Source organism: Pipistrellus hanaki, assembly GCF_964339955.1.
Source record: "Pipistrellus hanaki genome assembly, chromosome: 2".
NCBI lineage: Eukaryota > Metazoa > Chordata > Mammalia > Chiroptera > Vespertilionidae > Pipistrellus > Pipistrellus hanaki.
The window spans coordinates 164,740,911-164,756,304 of NC_140504.1; the positions used below are offsets into that span (position 1 = coordinate 164,740,911).

The 15,394-nt window shown below is 42.4% G+C and overlaps 1 protein-coding gene across 5 annotated transcripts in view; it reads right to left on the reverse strand.

Moving 5' to 3' along the window:
* Positions 1-12,964, reverse strand: part of MKNK1 (MAPK interacting serine/threonine kinase 1) — a 37,575-nt gene extending 24,611 nt beyond the window's left edge. For 4 of the 5 annotated variants that reach the window (XM_084873331.1, XM_084873328.1, XM_084873330.1 and 1 more), the window contains exons 1-2: positions 12,851-12,964; positions 2,954-3,143 (exon numbers count right to left, since the gene is read on the reverse strand). The gene's annotated coding sequence lies outside the window, so the exon portion shown is untranslated. The remainder of the gene's footprint in view (positions 1-2,953; positions 3,144-12,850) is intronic. The other variant, XM_084873329.1, reaches the window with a different exon arrangement.
* Between the last annotated feature and the right edge of the window lie 2,430 nt (positions 12,965-15,394).

Genomic DNA, 15,394 nt, shown 5'->3' on the forward strand with positions numbered 1-15,394 from the left:
GGTTCACATTTGTATATTGGTGGAGATGGAGCTGGAAAGAAAGCACACTGCTGATAGGGAAGGTACTTGGGGTTGGCATCAGGAGACCAAACTGAGAGTCCTGATTCAGATAGTACCAGACATAGTACCAAGACCAAGTTACTTCACCTCTTAGAATCTCAGTTTCATCTTCTACAGAATAAGTTTAAAAATAATGCCCGCCTTTTCCAGCAACTCTGTGAGAATCCAATGATATACTTCTATAAATGTACTTCAAAAAACATGTGTATGCCCTAGCTTGTTTGCCTTAGTGGATAGAGCACTGGCCTGTGGACTGAAGGGTCCTGGGTTTGATTTGGGTCAGGGCACATGCCTGAGTTGCAGGTTCTATCCCCAGTAGGGGGCTTGAAGGAAGCAGCGAATCAATGTTTCTCTCTCATCACTGATGTTTCTATCTCCCCCTTCCTCTCTGAAATCAATAAAAATATATTTAAAAAAGTAAGAATAGTAATGCAAGTTCTCCCTTCTTTGTAAAATCTGCTACTCTACAAGTATTGATTATACTCCTATAGTAACAGCTGTTAACCTGTTAACTGGGGAGTTCCCTTTTTAATTACGCAACCTGTAACAGGCGTGAACTCTTTCACTAGGACGTGTCAGTTCATCACGCCCGGAGGACGTAATTTCATATTATTATTATTTTTTATTTATACTTAATTAAAATAAATGAAATTTATATTTTTTCATTTATTTATATATAAAGCACAAAAGGAAAATACAAAATTACAAACAAATAGCAAAGAATACCAACAAAAAAATGGAAACATCGAATTAAAAAATTATAAATTTTACAAACAATTATAAAGATTACAAAAAATATATATCGTCCCTCTCAGGGCACAACATATATTTCAAGGACGTATTCATACGGCCTACCCGTTCCCGATATTGTTTACGTTTGACGTATTTATAGGTCCCGCTCGGCTAACAGGTTTTAAAGATACAGATCCAACAACCAACCTGGCTCCTGTATGGGGAGAGGGCCCGGAGAACTCACAGAGCAGATAAAGAGTCTCACCCAGTAGGGCTACAAAGGCAACAGGTGTTCCTGACATGAAAGTACTAACCTAGTGTTCTCCCCCAAGCTATCCCTAAGGACTACCTACTGAAAGAACTGTCATTTCTCTATGAAGTCTTATGAGCCACAGTGCCCCCAGAGTCACCAGCTCTGCTCCATATTTTGGCAGAGCCTACAGAGAACTGACCAGCTCCTACAACATCTGGTATGTGACATCAGGTGATCCTTTTCCCACCAAACATGAGTCTTTGCTGGCTAACAATTCGGCTAACTCAGCTCATGCTCCTCTCCCAACCATTCTAGAGTTCTTTTCAAGGTCTAGGATTCACTCCTCTTCACATTCTTTAATATCTACTTCCCTCAGTCACAGAGCTCTCTAGAGATGGAACAGCGGTGAGAACAAGCTGATGAGTATAATGATCAACTCAGCAGTTTTCTCAGTTATCAGCTGGCTGAGGGCCCCCAAACAAATAGAAACTGAGAAAATGAAACTGAGGCAATGAAAGTAAGGGGGGTGGACACTCTTAAGGAACAGCCCAAGACTAAGAAATGTGAGGCAGAGGAGGAGGCAATCAGGAAGAGCCTGGGCAGACTGAGCCCATAACATTTACTTCTCTGAAGCAGTATAACAGCAAGTAAAGTAAACATTACCACTACAAGTAGTTCTAGTACACACATGCTTATATGGTGCTTATGCCAGGTAATGTTCTAAGCAATTTATAAATACCACATTTTACAGGTATGAACTTAGGTAATCTTCACAACTCTATGATGTAAGTATCATATTTGCACATTTCACAGCTGAAGAAACTGAGATACAAAGAGATGAAGTAATTTGTCTGGGGTCACATAGCTAGTAGTGGCAGAGCTAGGATTTAAATCTAGGTAGTTTGGCTTAGAATTCAAACTTTAAACTATTACACTATATTTAAACCTTAATGCTGAAAAGCAGAAGAGGGTAGCCAGAGTTAGCCAGACATCAACAAGAATGCTTTTATTTAGAAACCTTAATGGTGTACTATGAATCAGGTATGATCCTTTCATCAGGCTAAACAATATCATTTTATATGTGAGCTATGATGTCAGAAAAGTTGGTCATCATTGCTCTAACTTACATTTAAAAAGTATATTATCACCACTTTATCATTATTGTATTAATCTGAAACCTAATTTATCAGAAGTTTCTTATTGCTCTGAGATAGCTTTGTATTTTGTGTTTTGGCATATTATGTAGAAAGAACTACAAACCAGTCCAACCACATTATTTCATGGCAGTTCTTGTATCAGGTACAAGGTTACATTCTTTTTCTGCCAGACCTACTAGTTGGCTGATTTGGTTTCTGATTATATGATTACTACGTAGGGGACAAGGTCAAGGAAGGGGTACATTCAGACAGAAGCTAGTCAAATTTAACACATGATGTTATTTATAACCTGTCAGGCATGATAGAACCCCAGGTTAGAATGTTATACAGAACACTTCAAACAGTCATCATATATGTCACTTATAAGTTAAAAATAAAAAAACCTGAAAAGATACATCTGGAGTCATTTTAACAATGGTTACTTTGGGAGAATGAAATTGAATGGGTACAAAATTTTATTTTTTATACTTCTGTTGTATTTTATTTTGTTATGATATAGTTATTTTATAATGAAAAAATAAAAAAAAATTTACTTACTGCATGGTTTTCCTTATGAGCGTCTCTGCTATTATATTCTGATAGAAATGTGCTTCCCCCCTTTAAGTAACTGTCTTAGGCATGCCAAGCAGTCCAGCTAATCCTGGCTGCCTAACTGAATACTGAAATGTCTGACTGGCTCCTTCCTATGGAAATAGATAATTTCAATCTAAAGCAATCTAAAAGTCTAAGTAAAATGGATAGCCAGTCTTACCTATAGGTTTGCCCAATTTTTGGAAAGCAAATCCTCTATAAACTTGAAATTCCAGATAAAATAATGCTTCTGACAGGGGGTTGCTGTCTTCCAGCCGCAGGACGTGTTTCAATGGTCTCTAGAGGTAGCACACATTCTTCAGTTCTCTGCTTCAGTTCAGCTTCTGCCTCATCATGTCTGCCATGAAAATCTTTAAAAAGCAGAAATAGAAAGGATATCAAAATGCTGACTTTTTTTTTTTTTTTTTTTTTTTTTTTTTTGCCCTGGCCAATTTTTCTCGGTGGGTAGAGCATCGGCTTGTGGACTGAAGGGTTCTGGATTTGATTCTGGTCAAGGGCACATACCTGGGTTGTGGGCTCAGTCCCCAATGGGTCAGTGATTCTCTCTCATTATTGATGTTTCTCTCTCTCTCCCTTTCCCTTCCTCTTTGAATCAATAAAAATATTTTTTTAAATGCTGACTTCTTTAAAGGAACCAGAGAAGATAAAGGTCAACCTTAGTTTTCCCCAAACCTATACATTACACCAGTAAGTAGATATATACAAAGAATTACAGACTTCTCTAGTCTTTACTATAAAATCAGACATTTGAGCATTTGAAAATGTTGAGATTAAGCATTTGAAGATTTAACAAGTGTCTGAGTAAAAGTTTTCAGATTCTGTTTCCACTGTGGAATTCTAGAACCAAAAAGACATAAAAAGAGTCTCACGTAGAAGGTAAAAGCTGACATTTCTCTGTTGTCCAAGTTTAGAAGCAGAAAGATAAACTAGATTCTGAGGGTAGCAGGTAGCATGAACAGGAACAAGGTTTTATGCCAAATGAATAATTTTTGCTAGTTTTCTATGTGATGACTTCATTTTCTGTCCACTGCTATTTTTAATCGCATGGCTCTAGCTATCATGTGTCAAAACAGATTTGTGAATTTTTCTACAATATCAATGTGTACTTCCCCCTTTTTCCAATGGAAAAGATCTGAAAAAGCAGTTTAAGTCTGAATTCTGGGAACTTGGTGCCAAAACTTCTAAAAAGGTTTTCTAACTGGAAGCCAGATGTTTCGCCATTTCCTCAAATCATGTGTCCCAAACTGAACTCACCCCAACCCCACCCACCGCCTCCTTCCTTTTTCCCTTCTTCTCTATCAGATTATATCATCCTGCCAGTCGCCCAGCAACAGAACCTTTAAATCATTTCTAATGTTTCTTTCTTTCCCAATCTTATAAGCTCCAAATACTTATACTGTCAGGCTTTCCCTCAGCCTGTTATGTAGCTCTTTGAAGAATAGCACCTATTCTTTCTTAGGGGCCCATCACAAATTACTGAAAATAGTCCCACAAATTACTTCATCCAGCATTTAATCAAACCCACAGTGTACTACTAAAATACTTAGAGCCAGCTATACACATGCTTATGTGGCTCTCCCACTAGGCTACAAACTCCTCACACACACACACACACACACACACACACACACGACTCTGGTAAATATCTGAATGAATTACTTCACCCACAAAATATATGTTTATTGTCCAATATAGAATGTTGGCACATAGAATAACCCTTCCTATTTGTGCCTTTTACTCCTGAACAAATCTCTGTGACCCAATGAAACTATTTCCAGGGCCCAAAGAAGCTCTCTCCTTGTAGGTCTCAACGCTTCCCAAGATAGCCATAAACTTCAATTCTTTGCCTTTAGTCTTGTCACAATATTACTAAACTCTGTGTTCCTTTCTTCTTGTTGCCTATAGTAGGGGTTGGCAAATTTGTTCTGTAAAGGAGCAGATAGTAACTATTTTAGGCTTTGTGTATCAGATGGTCTCTGTCGCAACTATTTAATTTTGCCTTTATAGAGAAAAAGCAGCCATAGACAACATGTAAATGAATGATTGTGCCTATATGTCAATAAATATTTATGGAACTGAAACTTGAATTTTCTTTCTTTATTGTTAAGATTATTACAGATGTCTCCCTTCCCCTACCCCCTATTATTTCCCTCTACCTGGTTCCCGCCCCACCCCAGGCCTTCACCACCCTATTGTCTATGTCCATAGGTAATGCATATATACATATAAGATCTTTGGTTAATTTCTTCCCACACCCTGTTCGCTCCTTCTCTCTTGAGATTCGTTAATCTTTTCCATGTTTCCATCCCTCTGATTCTATTTTATTCATCAGTTTATTTTGTTCATTAGATTTCCTGCTTGTTTATTTTGATTTTTAGGTTCAACTGTTGATAGATATGTTTTTATTGCCATTTTATTGTTCACATTTTTCCCTTTTTCCCCTTCCTTTTCTTCCTCTTTCTTAGAGAATACCCTTCAACATTTCATGTAATATTGGTTTGGTGGTGATGAACTCCTTTAGCTTTTTCTTGTCTGTGAAACTCTTTATCTGACCTTCAATTCTAAATGAAAGCTTAGCTGGGTAGAGTAATCTTGGTTGTAGGTCTTTCTTATTCATCATTTTGAATATTTTTTGCCATTTCTTTCTGGCCTGCAAAATTTCTGTTGAGAAATCAGCTGACGGTGATATGGGTGCTCCATTGTAGGTAACTAACTGCTTGGAACTTGAATTTTCATGCCACAAAATATTAATTTTCTTTTGATTCCTCCTCCCTCCCCCCAACCATTTAAAAACATAAAACACATTTTTACCTTGTGGTCTAAATGAAAACTGGTAGTGAACCAGAAATGGCCTATAGTCAAGTTTGCCAACCCATCTTATTTCCCTTCCTTACAATTCTGTTCCTCTACATACACATATACACCCACACACACGCACACCTCTAGTAGTCTACAGTAAAAACCCTCAGAATTCCTTTATGGACTTTGTATTATTCCACTGTTTAGAGCCACAGTAGGAAGCTTTGATGGGCTTTCGAACCATTAGGATCTAGATTCAGATTCTGGCCTTATCATATACTAATGAAGTAACCCTGGACATAATGCTCAACCCTTCTGTGCTTCACTCTCATCATCTATAAAATAGGGTCAATAACATCTACAACAGAGAGTTGCTGTAAGAATTAAATGAGCTAATATATATCCAGTTCACGGCATAATGCCTGGCATAGAGTAAGTGCTCAATAAATAGTACAGTAACTATTATTTAAACTTGGGATACGGCTTGCCAGATCAGTTGTGGCATTGGAAAGTCCTCTGTAAACCACAACTGGGCAGCATGAAGGAATAAACTGTTAGCAGAGCACAAAGGCAAAGAGAAAGAATTTGGAGGTTTTCAGATACATGATACAGGTTCCAAATGCTTGGTTGGTTCTGATTCCTTCTGGCAACATTCTAAATTCCTTTGAGCCGCTTTTCCTCCCCAGCAAGAACATCTGACTCTGGCAATGCCTACATCTTTTTAACATTTCTTACCAAATACCCAGATGAGCCCTGAAATCCTCTCCTCATTCTTGTATTCTTCTTGGCATAGGGCTGGGTAGGGTGAATGTGGCCAGATCAAACCTACACAGATCGGCCTGCCACTGGATCTTATATAAGTTGGACACCCAATTCTCTCTCAATTCTTCCTAAGTTTTCTGCTGTATAGGGAAATTTCTCCAGAGCTTAAGAACTAGTTTTTCTATAGAAATTTCAGAGCAAAACATCATCAACAACAAAAACACATCAGGTATACAAATAAGGGTTCCACCATATCACTTTCAAGACAGAAAACATCAAGGTGAGCAGATAAAACTAAGGCTTGTGGTATCTCTGTCCTTGGTCCAAAAAGCCAGATTTGAGCCTTTCACTTCCTTGCTCCAACACCTCCAATGAGTATCCACTGCTTCTGGAATCCTAAGCTCCTGTGCTGTCACTTAGGGCCTCCACAAACTTGCCCCAGACCATCCATCCTGCATTATGTCTTACTACTCCTCTACTCAACTCTTGACCTACAGTCCAGGCAAAATAGATTGTTTCTATGGAACTGCCCTCAACAATTTCCAGCTTCCCACACTTGTACATAATTAAATCCCCTATAACATTTTATTGCGCATCTCCCCCTAGACTGTGCATTAGGGACAGGGCAGAGACTATTTCTGATTTGTTTCTGGGTCCCCTATCCCTAGCACAGGGCCTAGCACACGGCAAACACTCAATAAATTTGAATAAAAGAATGGAAACACCTGAAGCTACTCTTTCCTTAAAGTGTTTTAGTTGGACTCTTATTAGCAGACTAAGTATAGTCTGGGTTAGAGCCAAGAAGTAGAAAAACCGAAGAGAAAGAAAAGAAGCATGACCAATGAGATCCAAGCAACGGAAAATAGGTTTTAAGAGTAAGGTAAAAGAAACCAGGGCTGTTTAGCCTGGAGAAGAGAAGATGAGCCCTAACTCGATTTTGACTTTAAGTACACAAAAGGTTCTCATGAGAAAATCTTGACCTCATCCTCCCTTTATAATCAGAAGAAACATTTCCATATTCATGGAAAATGGAACAAGAAGAAATGGCTTAAGTTAATGCCAGGGGGGTTTAAGGAGGAGAGAAAGGAAAACCAAATAGGCACCATTTTTCCAGAGATACTGTTATTGTTCTTTTTGGCAAGAGAATTGAAATGTCTTGATTAGCACTTCTGTTGAAGGCTGTGCAAAAGGGAATCAATCTGCTGCTCTGTTTCTGTTTACCGTGGACAGAGGTGGGAAAGACACAAGTCAGGTAAGATTTTCTAATGAGCCAAAGATGTTTTATTGACCTTTTTCCTACAGGCACTTTTTTTCATGTCATGCTTTGCAATCCCGTGATGGAACAATCTAGCATTTCAACGTTTCCTGATGGGGCAATGGAAAGAAAGAGGAGGCAACAATGTCACAGTAAGACAGGGATAATGCCCTAATATATACTCTCTATAAAAAAACAATATCTAACTGGACATTAATAACAATTAATATTATTACTATTAAAGCTAATATCAATTGAACACCTAGTATGTGCCAGACACTGTGCTACTAATAAGTGCTTAACATAGTAACTTATCTCAATCCTCATAATAACCCCATGGTATAGGTAATATTTGTATGCCATTCTACAGAAAAATAAACTGAGACCCAAGAAGGTTAAATAACTTGCCCAAGTCACATAGCTAGCAAGTGATAGAGCCAGGTCTAAAACCCAGGCAATATGTCTCTAGAGGCAAAATGACTTTAATAAAACTAGGCATGCGGCCCCGCCAGCCGCAATTTTGACATGCTTGCTCTAGAGTCTACTAGTATATACTTAACTACTATCTCTCCCTATATACCTAACTACTATCTCTCTATATAAGAAAGATGAAAGGCTAGAATTTAAACTCTAGAGTCTCTGGATCTAGGTTCATATTCTCAGCTACTTCCTTATACTGCCCCAAGTCAGGAAGAACAACGAAATACATGAATGATATTAGCAAGAGAAGAGATTTCAGAAGTGAACCAAAATACCCCCATATTACAGAGAAAGAAGCTGACATTGAGAATTCACAGATTATAATGAGCAGAATCAGGACTTGAATGCCAGTCTTTTGACTCTAAGTGTAGTCCTCTTTCCTCCATTATAGATTCTTGTTTGAAAGTGAGAAAATGAAGGAAAATTATGTGCCAAATCAGTTCCTCCCTAGGCACTTTTGTAATGAACTGTTAATCTCACATTAGAAGCTATGCTTAAACTACAGGGTGCCAGAAGTCTCTATAAATGGATTCTAAGATCCTACTATCTAAGAATGGCAATACACTGATTTATGGTACTGCAGGAGCTGCCATAATGCTCACATATTAAACCAATCAAGCAGCCCTAGACCAGGCATTTTCCATAGTAGGTCAGTAGTTCACAGTTTAAGCCTGAAGTGAACTATGTCAACAGCCTCCTCATCAATGTCCCCATCCTGGGACTTGCTTAGCTCTAGTCTGACCTCCATTCTGCAGTCACAATAAACAGAGTCCTGGTCATGGCCTGCAGAGCCAATGGAAAAAAAAGAACATGGGTCTTTGAATCTAATACTCATAAGTGTGGACCAAGTTCTGCCACCTACTAGCTACCTGACCTTGAGCAAGTCACTTCAATCTTTCTGAGATCTGGTTTCTTCATCTTTAAATAGGAGATAAATATCCCCATATTACAGGGTTGTGAGGATTAACTGAATTATAGTGTGTAAAGCATCTAACATATTGCAAGCCACAAAACAAAGCAGACACTTGGTAAATGTTAGTGCTTATCTCCCCACTCCCTTCTCTACATTTTGAGCACAAACCACCATTTCAGCTTATTTCCACTCCTCACCACCTTATCAACTCCATTTCTCTCCCCCAACACACACACACACACACACTCATTTCCACCTCTAGGCCACTATTCAAATTGCTCCTTCTCACAGGAATTAAATTCCTTCAAGGCCCATCACAAATTTTCCACCTTTAAGAATCCTTCTCTAGACCCCCTTTATTCACATTGGGATTGATTTCTCCTTCTTCCAAACTCCCACTTTGTTTACATTCTTTACTACATTTGCCATAGTCAGCCTGATTTCAGTTATTTATGTACTTATCTATCTTCCCAGCTACACTAGAGGGAGAAGGCTCTAAGAAGAAAATTACTTATAGGACAGGAAATATGAGGTTTTTCCTGTGTATATTTCTCAATACCAGGGTATTCTACATAGCAAGACCTCAATATTTATTTATTGAATTGAATCTTGCCACCCTTGACTGGGAATCTTTACAGAAAAGATCCTGGAGTGAGTTTACTCTAAAGCTCTTATATTTACTGCCTGATTTGATAGACTTGCAATTTTTAATTCTAATGTTCCTAAACTAAGATCCACTGATAACCATGTCAGCACGCTTTATTCCTTTAGCCAATCTCTCAACACACTTTGGACTCCTCTCAAGAATCCCTCCAGGGTATAGACAGACATTGCTGGGAGGACGGCACACATTCACAGAGTAGGGTGACGTGGGTGATGTGGGAGCAAGCTCTTTGGTGAACTGTTCCCCCCAACTGGTTAGGAGATGACTACCATCAAAACCATATTAAAAACCAGAGTTGTGAATCCTAAAGTAGCTCTGGATGATTTCTACCTGCTTCAGTTTCCAAATCTATAAAATAGAGTTTGGAGATGATACATATAAAGCACTTAATACCTGCCACATAGTAAGCACTCAATAAATGTTAGATTAACAATGTAGTTAACTGAAAAAAACAAAGAGCCAGGACTTCTCACTTCCAGCACTATTTCCACCACTGGCTGATTCCCTGTGCAATCTTGATCAAGTCCTCTGCCCTCTAGGTCTTTCCCAATCTGTAAAAGCAAAGAGATAGAACTAGATGATTCCCATGCTCCTTCTACCTTCAACGATGTATATTTTTCTATGAACAACAAAGAGCCTTCTGTTCCATATGCTGAAGTTAATTGGCGAGGGAAAATGTCAATGTGTAGCTGCTGGCTCCCAAGTGGAAGGAACCAAGGACAGGGCAACCAATTGTAAACCACCTGTGCACTTTCCCATTTGTGAGCTATAGAGTATACACTGAGTGGCCAGATTATTATGATCTCTGAACACTCTAATATCTGTATTAGAGTCCCGGTGCATGAATTCGTGCATGGGTGGGTCCAGCCAGCCTAGCCAGAGGGAGGGGACATGGGCGGTTGACCGGCCTGCCTGCTGGTCGAACTCCTGGTCGAGGGGACAATTTAAATATTAGCCTTTTATTATATAGGATATACATTGAGTTGCCAGATTATTATGTGTTCAAAGATCATAATAATCTGGCCACTCGGTGTATATCATACTCAGTGCAGGTCCCTGAACGAAACGTACTGCAAAGGCAATACAAGAGCCTGAAAACAAGAGCAGCAAGGAAGAATCCTCTTTTGTGCAGAATACCTGCACTTTCTTGCCTTTGATGTCTGTAATTAGGGCAGAATCAATCTACACCAGGGCTCTCCTTAGGCACATCTTCTCTTGAAGGAAAAACACTAGGGCCCACTCTGAACCTGAAAGCTCATAAAACAAAAACAAAAACAAGTAAATAAAAATTTTCACTGACTCATCCAACCACAAACACTGCAGAGGCCTACTATGTACCAGGCAGAGGAGGGATGAAACAGACATGGTCCCTTGCCACCAATGTACTCAGAGTACATATGGGGTGATATACCTGAAGGCAGACAGCAAACGGAGTTATAGTCGAGCTGTGGCCTCTGCTACAGAAGACGGGAAGGGGACAACTAATCCAGAAGGGGAATCAGAGAAGCTTCACTGACAGGTCACATGAGACATGGGCCTTGAAAGATGATAGGGAAGAAGGAACTGCAGGAAGAGGGAATACAAGCAAAGGAACATGCAGGGAGTGTTTGAGCAGCAAAAAGTGGTTTGTTTTGACTGGGTCACCGGGAGCAAGACAAGGGGAAACAGGAGAGAAGAGAGGTTTTGTAACAGATTATGGAGGAACTTGTGTATGAGGCTGAGGAGTCCAAATTCTATAGAGTAGGCAATGAAGCCCACCAAGGTTTCTGAGAGGAGATAAAAAATGATGAGAACATTGTCTCAGGAAGACCATATGGGCACCCATAAAGAGGATGCAAAAGGAATCAAGTTAGCAGTTTACTATGAGACCACGTAACAGGAAACCACACTGCAGAAGCATGTGCAGGAATCCAACAGCTCCCGTTCACAGAGCTCCTCTCTGCCATGTCCAGCTTCATGCAATCTGCCCTCAGGAGGTGCTCACTTGCCAGGCCCTCTGGCCATCAAAATCTTCTGGAGAACTAGAGCAACAAGCCTCCCAATCAAAGTCAAGAACCCAATTATCCTTCTGGGTCACAGTAAGGGAAGAGCTGATGTGGGATAAGCTGGCACCAATCTTCAGCTGGCCCACCTCCACATAAAAACCCAACCCTTGCTCTCCACTTTACATCCCTTCCAGCCTATTTCTCTTAAGAGGGGCTGAACACACCTGGCCAAGGGCTAAGGAGCCAGTGAGGCAATATATATCAACTTCCCAGCATGGCACTTGGCACATGGGCAATGGTTTACAAGCATCTGTTCCTTTCCCATCCTACAAGGTCAGAGCCACCTATAAATCGCAATGAGGCTTCAGGACCTGGGTCACCTCAACTCTCCCCCCCTCCCCCAGGGCCTCCCTAAAGCACCCTAGTCCAAAATGACCGAGCTCATATACATCACATCCATTTCATGACAGGCGCTATGCTGGGTGACACACGGAATTCTATTCAACTTTCACAATGACCCTACTTTGCCCTTTCTATATAGGAGAAAGTAACGTTCTGAGAGGGGAAATGACTTGCCAGAGGACACACAGATAGAAGTTGCAGAGGTGAGATCTGAACCCAGGACCGCCTGACCCAGAGCCAGGCACTTCCAACACGTCATCCCTCTCAGTCATCGTGCTGGCCCTGTTCCTGACCACCTGACAGGTAGCCTGGAAAGTCCCTCCCTAAAGGGGAGAGATGGCACCCGACCCTGTGCTCTCTCCTCAAGGCACAGCCACCCGCACGTGTCAGGGGTTTTTCAATGAAAACAGTTAACTTTAAAAGAGCGTAGGACAAGAATATTAGAAATTCCTCACATGAAAAATTACTCATGATGTTGGACCGCCTGAGCCTTGAACTCAGTCATATAGCTAGCAGGACTCACTCTCTAATTGGCCCCAGACTGAGCTCCGACCCCTGCCACACCCCGGCCCCGACCCCAGGCACAGGCCGAGCCTGACCGGGACCCGCGCTGCACCCCGAGCTCCTCACAGACGGAGCCCTGACAGGACCCTGAAAAAGCGTCCCCTGGGCTGACACCCGCAGCAGAGTCGGGTCGTGACCTCGGACAGTTCTGAAAGCCCTGATTTCTCCGTCCCAGGACAGGAACTCACTCACAGACACGCCCTCCCCAAACCTCGCTTCACTCGCAGGGATACCTCGCCGTCTGGTCTTCCCCTCGGCGGACTTGCCACGGACCGGTCGCGCTCCCCCACCGGCAGACCGCTCAGCTGAGAACGCGGAAGAGGCGGTACTAGACTCGAGGGGGCGGGGCCGACCGCTGAGAAACGCGAAGGGGCGGGCCTGCGCCTGCGCGCTGACGGCTGCGCCCAGGGAGAGGGTGGGGCGAGCTCGGCAAACTGCGCAGGCGCGACTGAGAGGAGCGGGGAGGTTGCGGGGGAAGTGGGTGGGGCTTAGCTCCTTTGATGCTCAAACTTTTCTGAAGTTTGAGAAGCCTGGGAAGCGCCAGGAGGGAGGAGGCCCGGAAGCAGCAGGTGTCATTACCATTTACCGAGAGCTTCTGCATGCCAAGAAGGAATTTTAAAAATGTCTTTCACACATGGGGGTTATGCTGCCTGTCTTTTCTAACATGAGAGCTAATTCTGTAAAGTTTCTTAAGAGGTTTGGGTGCCTATAATTTCACGATGAGAGTTTCTCCTTTAGTAAAGCATTCCCCCAGTAGTTCAAAATAAAAAGACTTAAAAGTTCATTTCTTGGAGAAAACTAACTGCAAACATATTTATATTTCAATCCTCCCCTCCCCACTCTCCCAAGATGCAAGTGTGATGAGAGTGCTGACTTGGGTTTGATTCAGGTCCTGACTCTGTGTTTCCTCTGTTGTGAAATAGAAATAAATATCCCTTCTCTTCCTGTCTCAGGATTGTTATGAGCCTCTTGGACTTCCTTCCCATCATCCATCTGGAAAACATTAATTCCCTTCCCCCTTCTCAGCCCAGTCTTCTCATCTGCATGATGGAAGGAGGTCTGGAACATTAGAAAACATTCAGGGCTTTGCTAGATTTCCCAGTGTAGGTGAAGGCTGGAGGAGGTTCTTCTCCCAAGCATCTGGATTCAGTCACTTTCAGAATCTCTCAGTCCAACCTGGAGGCCCCTGTATATCCTAATCTCCCCCATCATCACCTTCTGGGCCCATCAAGCTTCATGTGCTCAGAGGCCATGCTGGCCTGTTCCCCTCTGTTCCTTGAATGTCTCAATAACCAGCTGCTCCTGAGCCACTCAGGCCTATGTTCCAATCCAGGTGCTCAGAATCGCTATGTCCTCCTTATGGCAATCAAGTTCAGTTAACAGAGAGGAGGGCTCTGGGAAACTCAGAGGAGTAAGGGATCCCTCAAATCAGGTGGTGCTCCAGCCATGCTTGTGGCTCCCTTTAACACATACTACATACATCTCCCAGGGAAGGGGAAGTGGCAGCAGGAAACCTCAAAGAAAAGGCTGCAGTATTCATCAGGGCTGAGGGTGGTGGGGCAGCCTTTAGAATGTTCTGCTCCAAGATGGGGGAGAATGGCTCACTTTCGTATTCCCTGCTCCAAACAGTTTTGTGAATCCAGGAAAACAAAGGCTTCAACAGCCTGGCTGCCCAAACTGTCCCTCCGCCCCTAATACATTGCCTCTCCCAGGACTCTCTCATGCAAAGTTTTGCCCTTCCAATTGGAGAGGGGGGTTTTCTCTCTTCTGTCTCCTCCTTCCTCTCTATCTCTGTTTAGTCTTCTTTAAGCACCCCTCTCTGAATTTCTCAAAACAGTTTTGTGATGGCTTATAAGGGGCAGGCCTTGGCCACACAGTTCTGAGATTAATTTATCCTCACTGCGATGGTGTATTTCAAAACAACTGTGATATCAAAACCTGAACTTTCCAGAAGTCCGAACTCTCCAGCAATTGAGGAGGTAGTGAGTGACCTGTCACAGGAGGTGTGCAAGCAGAGCCACCTTTTAGAATGCTGGACTTGGGCTTCCTCTGGTGAGCCAGAAGAAGGGACAGCAGAGTGGAGGGCCTTACAGACCCTAGAGCAGTGAAAGGGGGGATATTGGCACCAAGAAGGAAGCGAGGCAGCTACCCAAAGACAAACTCGGTTCAACAAGCTATTGTATATCAAGCACTTAGAACTGTACCTGACACATAATATTAGAAGGAGCTTAGTCAATTATTTCCTTGCTTCCATGCCTGGTCATGAAATAGATGGGAGAAATGGAGGTCTGGAGGGGCCTGCCATAGTCAGGGGCTGGGCTGGGACTAGAACCCAGACCTCTGCCTCGCAGGAGAGCTGCTGCACGGAGCCAGGCTCCTTCTTAGGTAGAGGGAGAGCTCTGGGTGGGCCTTTGCTGACTCTTAAGAGCCAAGGTGTTCTTCAACTTGTGTGGGCAGGTGAGGGTAAGGGGTAGTGGAATGAAAGCAAGACCTGAGCTGAGAGACTCAGGTGTCTCCTGGGGAGTAAGCTCAGGAGTCAGCCCCATGTCCAGCTGATCCCAACAGCATTTTCTTGAGAAGGGCTTCCTCTGCTGTGATTAGGGCTAGCATTGTTTCTGCCCTGTTCCTTTACCCATTAGCTCCAATAAACCACCCACATTAAGGGCATGAGAACAGCCAGTGCCAGGTGAAACAAGAATCTCCCAAGAAGAGACTGAGCTCCCCAAAGGCAAGGGCCAGTCCTCCCCACTCCTAGGGTCCTAGCTTTGCCCAGGAAT